At 41.5% G+C, this 8,266-nt stretch overlaps 1 pseudogene; it reads left to right on the forward strand.

The window, feature by feature from the left end:
* Positions 1 to 7,921: 7,921 nt before the first annotated feature.
* Positions 7,922 to 8,045, forward strand: LOC122894758 (annotated as a pseudogene).
* Positions 8,046 to 8,266: the final 221 nt, after the last annotated feature.

Raw genomic sequence — 8,266 nt, forward strand, 5'->3', positions numbered from 1 at the left:
TGTTTCAGTGTGAAAAATATTTTGAGCCTTTATAAATCTGTTGTAGACCTTTTCATGGAAAGAAAGACAGTTATTTCAAATGCATTTTGTTTAAGGTTTCCTTTGAAACATTGAAAAATTCTTAGCATTTTCCTTTCAAATTAGAGTATCTGAGTATTACTTTTAAATATCTGTGTTAATAAGTAGAAGGCTTAACCAGCTTATCAGATCCAGAAGCTATGAAATATTTTTTAGCATATTTTTGTAAATCTCATAGGAAAAAAAAAAGGCATCATTTCTTCACAGATTATTAATTGCAGTTTACCTATAAACTACAGGGGAGCTGAACCGCTTTGGTGTGGTAACCTGCCGGCTCAGAATCTCAGAATCTCTTCTTAGGAGGGTTTTCTCCGGCTAGTTGAGTGACAGTTCCAGCCCTGGTCACTAGGTGGTACATTTCCACTGTGTTGAGGGTAACTGGTTCTTTCCTAGGAAGGCAAGCAGGGGCGCAGAGCGTGGGCCGTGCTTCAGATGGGAGCAGCCTAGTTTGCACAGACCTTTCTTTTCCAGGGCAGACACATTTTCTCAACCGTCATGGGTACACGAGACTCTGAGCTGAGTTGCTCCTTCTTCAGCAGGCTTCTGTTCCGACAAGGAAGCAGCTCCCTTGCTAACCATGTAAGAATGTTCCCCTGAATCTCCTCCGTAGTTCGCTCTATACAGAAGAGGCTCGCCGATGTTGCCCTGTAGAGCTAGCCCATGAGGAGCCAGGGCAGCGGTGGGACTCAGCGGCTTCGCTCAGTGCTCTCGGGGAGGTGGGGAGCAGCCGCTTTGCCAGGTGAGCGTCTTTATGGCTTTGGGACCTGAGCTCGGTTCCAGTGTTTGAAAGGTTCAGCATCTATGAAAGGAGACATAGAAATGAAATTGCTCTCAGATGCTGATAAACTTTTAGAAGGGGATGGTCTTGGGCACCTAGAAACTATAAGCAAATCAGGGATGCTTGCTATCCAGGATTTGGTGGAGCTGATGACCTCTGTGACAGAGAACTAGCAAGAAAAGGAAGAGATTTCCAAATGCAGTTTAAACAGATCTGTGAATGATGAGTTCATACATGGCCCCTAAAAAACAAAAAACCAAAAACCAAAAAAAAAAACTAGACTTTCCAAGGGCACCAGAGAGGGTGGGTGTGATCTCTAGAAAAGTCCATGGACCTCTGCTGGCAACAAAAAGGTCATTGTTGGGTCTGACCTTCAGGCTCTGGGCTTGTGTGTTGTGAGCTCCGACCAGGGACTGTTAAATCCCGAACAGGTAGGACTGTATCAGTCATCGCCCTCTACTGACGGTTCTCTGGAAATTCAGAATTTATCACTGCGGCGTGCCTTATGTCACTACTTCATCGTAAGAATCTCTTGCTTTGGCAGAGCTCTACCACTCGCCTTCGTAATTCCGCCTGGGTAGGTGCTGTGTTCTTTATTTCTGTCTCCCCCGTTGTCCAGAGCACAGCGTCTTGCACACCGAGGCTCACATATATTTGCTGGCTGAGTTAATGCCGTGGGTGCCTCAGAGGTACTGCAGGACTTGAGCTCCTCCAGGGAGTGCAGCCGAGGTGTCTGCTGGGAGGCAGTGCGCAGTAGTTGGGCTTTGAGTAAATATTGGCTGTAGCACCATGTTAATCTGGTTTCTGCAAATTGCTGAGGAACAGCTCTGGTTTATGGTGCTAATAAAAAGGGATTTTTTAAAAAAACATCTTAATATTTCAAGATCTTAAACTGTCTTCTCTTTGCCACAGTCTTTAATACTTTCTGCCAGAATTGCACTTATTTTTGGCATATCATCAGCTAAGGAATTTGCAAATGATTTTAACTCCTCCCGTAAGCAAAGAGTGGAAAATGAACTATATCTGATACAGCTTCTCAAATGCAGCATCAGGACCTTAAAAATGAAGGCAGGTTCCTTCCCTTTCTGCTCTGAAGCTTCCTTTCTGTCCATGCTGTATCTCCTGGAAGGGTCACAGAATGGTAGGGGGTTAATTTTGTGTTAAGTTAATTTTGCGACCTGGATGAGTTTGGTATAAATATCTCGATTTGGAGTGTTGACATTATCTTCTACAAACACATTTTTATGCAAAATAAGGAAGCTTTGATTGAGACATAATTGACTTGGACATAATTTACTAAGTAAGAGGCTCTATGGGGCGGGGCTCTGGTTCTGTGCTAGAGCCCCCATTGTGGTCCCCACCTGGCACACAGTAGGTGCACAGTGACTGTCCAAAGAGTGAATAATGGAGGATCTCTGGGAGTAAGCCAAATCCCTAAAAGTACTGCTAGGAATGTCTGGATAAAGTGGTGGAGTGCAGCCAGCTTACAACAGCTCCCTTTCAAAAAATGCCTGATGACGCAAACACGAGCTAGTAAAAACTGGCACTTCCTTCCTGCAAAAAACAATCAAGACCCATCAGCAAACAAGGAAAAAGACAACCAAATGTCAAAAATGTCAAAAAATGGTCAGAGAAGAAAAAAATGTGGCTCAAGTATGCCAGGCTACTCCTGCAAATCATCCTGGTAAGTCCTCAAAATCCAGAAACTGACTGGCAAGAGAAACAGACCGACTCGGGGAAGGGGACTATCCTTGTCCTTCCCTGGTTACTGCAGAGGGGAGCGGAAAGGGCTGCTGGGAACAGACGGGAGGGGGCTTTTGAACAGCCAGTACTTGGGGGTCCCACACTGAACCAGAGAAAGGCTCCCAAGCCCAAGATGACTTCCATGGGTCATGCAGTGCACTTCCTAATGAGAAGAGAAACATGTAGAAAGAAAGTCTTGGTCAAGAGACCAGAGACTAGGTATTCTAGAAAAGGTAGTTCAGTTGCCTTCCCTCTGGCTGTCAGGCCACAGAACATTGAATAGAACACAAAATAGGACTTTCAAACGGCTCAGAGGAGAAAAATAGGGGAATTTATTCACATGGTATCATGAAGTTGCCCACATTACACAAGAACACAAGAAATGACCCACCACTTCATACCCACTAGGATGACTATAATCAAAAGTCGGTCAGCGCACCTGAGTGCCTCGCTCAGTTAAGGGTCTGCCTTCGGCACAGGTCATGATCGCAGGATCCTGGGATCAAGGCCCATGTTGGGCTCCCTGCCTAGCGGGAAAGCTGTTTCTCCCTCTGCCTCCCGTGCCCCCTGCTTGTGCTTGTGCTTCTCCTCTCTCTCTCTCTCTCTCTCTCTCTCTCTCATTCTCTCTCTCCGTGTCAAATAAGTAAAATCTTTTTTTTTTTTTTAAAGACAATGATAGGTATCAGTGAAGAGGTGGAGAAATTGGAACCCTCTTACACTGCTGACGGGAATGTAAAATGATTGCAGCCACTTTGGAAAACAGCTTGGACGATCTTAAATTTTTAAAACAGAGTTACCACATGACTCAGCAGTTCTCCTGGGTATAGACGCCGAAGACGAAGGAAAATGTGTGCCCATTACAAAAACTTGTTCATAGCAGAATTATTTTTAATAGTCAAAAAGTGGAAACAGCCCAAGTATCCATCAACTGAAGAATAACGCATACACAAATGTATATCCATACAGCAGAATATTAGTCATAGAAAGAACCAAGTGCTGATACATGCCATAATGCAGATAAATCTCAAAACTATGGTGTTAGTGAAAAAAGCCAGTCACATTTCAGCAGGTGAACTTTATGGTATACAAATTATATCTCAAGAAAGCTGGTTTTTAAAAAAGAAATGGCAACTGCCTGGAGGTTATGTATGAACACATACTCCGGATGTGAATTTGCCTCCCGCAGCCTTCACTTCTTCACACAAAATTGCTGCTGATCAAAGAACTCATTTCACAGCAAAAGAAAAGTGGTAGCAAGCGTGAGCTGATCCTGAGAAAGGGGAAAATGTAGTAACCAGTACTACAGCTAGTAGCCAGGCTGTGATGTTAACTTCTAGGTATTTAAAAACAAACAAACAAACAAATAAACAAGCAGAATACAAGCAACACTGCCTCAATTTTTTCCAGTTTCTTAAGGTGAAAGTTTGGGGCATTGATTCAAGACATTTCTCATTTCCTAATACAAGTGTTTAACGTTGTGAATTTCCCCATAAACTTTGGGTACATCCCACAAATTCTGTTATGTCCGATTAAAAGTGCTTTATAAGTCTTCATTTGGCTTCTTCTTTGACATAAGGGTTATTTTTAAAAGTTAATTAATTTATATTTTCAGAGAGCACTTGAGTGGGGGCGGGGCAGAGGGAGAGAGAACCTCAAGCAGGCTCCCTGCCCACAGCAGACCTGGCTGCGGGGCTGATCTCACGACCCCAAGATCATGACCTGAGCTAAAATCAAGAGTCAGACCCTCAACAGACTGTGCCGCCCAGGCACCCTGACCCAAGGATTATCTTTAAATTGTATTATTTGATTTCCAAATATATAGGAATTTTCAAGATACGGTTTTATAATTTCTAGTTGAATTGCACCGTGGTCAGAGACTAAAATTTTTGTTTTAATTCTTCTAAATTTGTTGGTTTGCCTTGTGGCTCAAAATATCTGTGAGCTCGTGTCATGTGTGCACTTGAAAAGAATGATTATTCTACTGCTCCAGGGAATTGTTTTTTATAATGTCAATTAGGTCAGGTTGGTTGATGTATTTTTCAGGATTTCTACATGCCAATATTCTGTCTACTTATTCTATCCATTGACCGAGGAGTATTGTGATCTCCAGCTATAATGGTGGATTTCCATATTTCTCATTCTGGTTCTATCAATTGTTGCTCTATTGTTAAGCATTCACATTTAGGATTGTGATGACTTCTCTTTTTTCATTGTAAAATGTATGTAACACAAAATTTACCATTTTAACTATCTTATGTGTATAATTTGGTGGGATTAATATATTCATATTGTTGTATAACCATCATTACCATCCATCTCCAGAAGTTTTTCATCTTCCCAAACTGAAACTCTTCACCCCTTAAACTAATCCTTATTCCCCCTCCCCCAACCCCTGACAACCACCATTCTACTTTCTGTGCATCATATAAGTAGAACTAGATAATATTTGTTTTTTCGTGTGTCACTTAACCTAATGTCTTTGAGGCTCACCCATATTATAGCATGTGTCAAACTTTTATTCCTTTGTAAGTCTGAATGAGATACCATTATTTGTATATACCACATTTTGTTTATCCATTTATCAGTTGGCAGAAATTTGGGTTGTCCTTACCTGTTGGCTATTGTGCATAATGCTCTTGCGAACATGGTTGTACAAATATCTGTTTGAGTCCCTGCTTTCAGTAGAGTAGGTTGCTGAATCATGTGGTAATTCTTTTTTTTTTAAGATTATTATTTATTTATTTGTCAGAGATCACAACTAGGCAGAGAGACAGACAGAGAAAGAGGGGGAAGCAAGCTCCCTGCTGAGCAGAGAGTCAGGTTTGGGGCTCAATCCCAGGACCCTGGGATCATGTTCTGAGCCGAAGGCAGATGCTTTAACCCACTGAGACACCCAGGCGCCCCTCATGTAATTCAGTTTAATTTTTTAAGGAACCTGTGATGCTTCTTGATGGATTGACCTTTTTATTACCATGAAATAGCCCTGGTAACATGCCTTGTTCTGAAATCTACTTGTCTGATATTAGTATAAATAAAATCCCCTTTTATTTTATTAGAGTTTGCTGATATATCTTTTCTTATCCTTTTACTTTTGTAACCTGCCTGTGTTTTCATATTTAAACTGATTTTCTTTTAGGCAGTATATATTTGGTCTTGTTTTTTCCCTGTAATCTGACAATCTCTTCTGTTTAATTGGGGGATTTTAGACCATTTACATTTAACATCACTAGCGATATGGTTGGGTGTTAAATCTGCCATTGTGTTAGTTGTTTTCTCTTTGTTCCATCCATTCTTTTCCTGCTTACTTTTAGATTTGTTGAATTTTTAGAAATTATTTTCAGCCATTTTCTTCCAAAAATTTTTTTCAGCCCTGTACTCTTTCTCTACTTCTTCTGAGACTCTAATGATACAAATGTTAGATTTTACTATTTTATTGTCTCATAGGTTCCTCAGACTCTGTTCTTTTATATTTATATTTGAAAGAGAAAGAGAGAAAGAGAGAGAATGCTCCAAAGAGGGAGAGCATGAGTAAAGGGGAAGGGCAGAGGGAGAAGCAGACTCCCCACTGAGTAGGGAACCTGATGTGGGACTCAGTCCCAGGATCCTAGGATCATGACCTGAAGGAAGGCAGATGCTTAACTGACTGAGCCACCCAGGTGCCTGGCACTGTTCTTTAAAAAAAAAAAAAAATTAGTGTATCTTCTCAGGTTGTTCATATTGGAAATTTCTGTTGTGTGTGGTTTTTAAAAAAGATTTTATTTATTTATCTGAAAGAGAGAGACACAGTGAGAGAGGGAACAGAAGCAGGAAGAGTAGGAGAGGGAGAAGCAGGCTTCCTGGCAAGCAGGGAGCCTGATGCAGGGCTCAATGCAGGGCTCAATGTGGGGCTCAATCCCAGGACCCTGGGATCATGACCTGAGCTGAAGGCAGATGCTTAACAACCGAGCCACCCAGGCACCCCTACTGATCTGTTTTTGAGTTCACTAATTTTTTCCTCATTCATCTCCAATCTGCTATTGAGCCTTTCCAGTGAGTTTTTAGTTTAAAATATTGAAGTTACTTAGTTCTCTTTGGTTCTTTTTTATATCTTCAATATATTTGCTGAGATTTTCTATTTTTTATTTGTTTTCAGAGTGCTCATAATTGAAGCATTTTTATTATTGCTGCTTTAAAATTCCTGTCAGATAATTCCAAAGCTGAGTCATCTCGGTGTTAGCACATTTGATTACCTTTTCTCACTGAAGTTGTAATTGCCTTCATTATTACATGACAAGTGATTTTTTTATTATATCTTGGGCGTTTGGGGTATTGTGGGGTATTTTTTTTTTTAACCCCTATGTTTATGTGTAGCGTTCAGGTAGTACTTGGATGCATGTTTAGCTCCCTGCTAGGCTTCACTGACTTTACCCTGACAGAAGTGGACCATTGATTCACATTGCCTTGTTGCAAATGGGGATAAGCTAATCACAGGAGTGACTGAAGAAGCAAGCTGCTGTGATATGAACATATTTGAAGGGCCACATGGCAGGGAACTCTAGGCAGCTGTAGGAGCTGGGGGCTTCAGTCCCACAACTGCAAGGAATTGAATTCTTCCAACAACAACGTGAGCTTGGAAGAAGACCCCAAGATCCAGAAAGGAATCCACTGACACTTGGATTGCAGCTTGGTGAGACCCTGAAGCAGAGAAGCCAGCTAAGCCATTCCAGACTCCTGATTCCCAGGTATTGCTCCAAGCTTTCCTGTTTCTGGGATTTCCCAGTTTCTGGAATTTTTTTGCTGAAAATTTTTCTTTAATTTTTTTTTTTAGAGATTTTTTATTTGTTTATTTGAGAGAGAGCATGAGAAGGGGGAGCGTGACAGTGAGAAGCAGACTCTCTACAGAGCAGGGAGCCTGATGTGGGACTCAATCCCGGGACTCCAGGATCATGACCTGAGCCGAAGGCAGTCACTTAACAAACTGAGCCACCCAGGCACCCTCTTTAATTTTTTTCATATGAGAATACTTTTATTTCACCTTTATCTCAGAAAGATAGTTTTGCTGAATACAGAATTCTGGGTGGCAGTTTTTTCTTTCAGCACTTGGAAAATTTTCTGACACTTTCTTCTGGCCATCATTATTTTTATTATCATTATTATTATATTTTTTTTTAGAGAGAGAGAGAGAGACTGTGTGTGAGTTTGGGGAGGGGGCAGAGGGAGAGAGAGAATCTTAAGCAGGCTCCATGCTCAGTATGGAGCTGGATGTGGGACTCAGTCTCATGACCTTGAGATATGACCTGAGCTGAAACCAAGAGTCAGATGCTGAATTGACTGAGCCACCCAGTCTACGGCCACACCACCCTGAACGCGCCCGATCTCGTCTGATCTCGGAAGCTAAGCAGGGTCGGGCCTGGTTAGTACTTGGATGGGAGACTGAGCCACCCAGGTGCTCCTGGTCTTCTTGATTTCTGATGAGAAATGTGCTGTCATTTGAATATTTTACTGCAGAAAGTGATAACTTTTTTTTTCCTGGATGCTTTCAGGATTTTTTCTTTGTCTTCAGTTTTGAGAAATTTGATTATTATATACCTAGGCATGGATTTCTTTGAGTTTATCCTATTTGGGGTTTGCTTAACTTCTTGAATCTATATGTTTGTCTTTTGGCAAATATGGGGAGTATTCAGTCAT

Source organism: Neovison vison, chromosome 13 (assembly GCF_020171115.1).
Source record: "Neovison vison isolate M4711 chromosome 13, ASM_NN_V1, whole genome shotgun sequence".
Lineage (NCBI taxonomy): Eukaryota > Metazoa > Chordata > Mammalia > Carnivora > Mustelidae > Neogale > Neogale vison.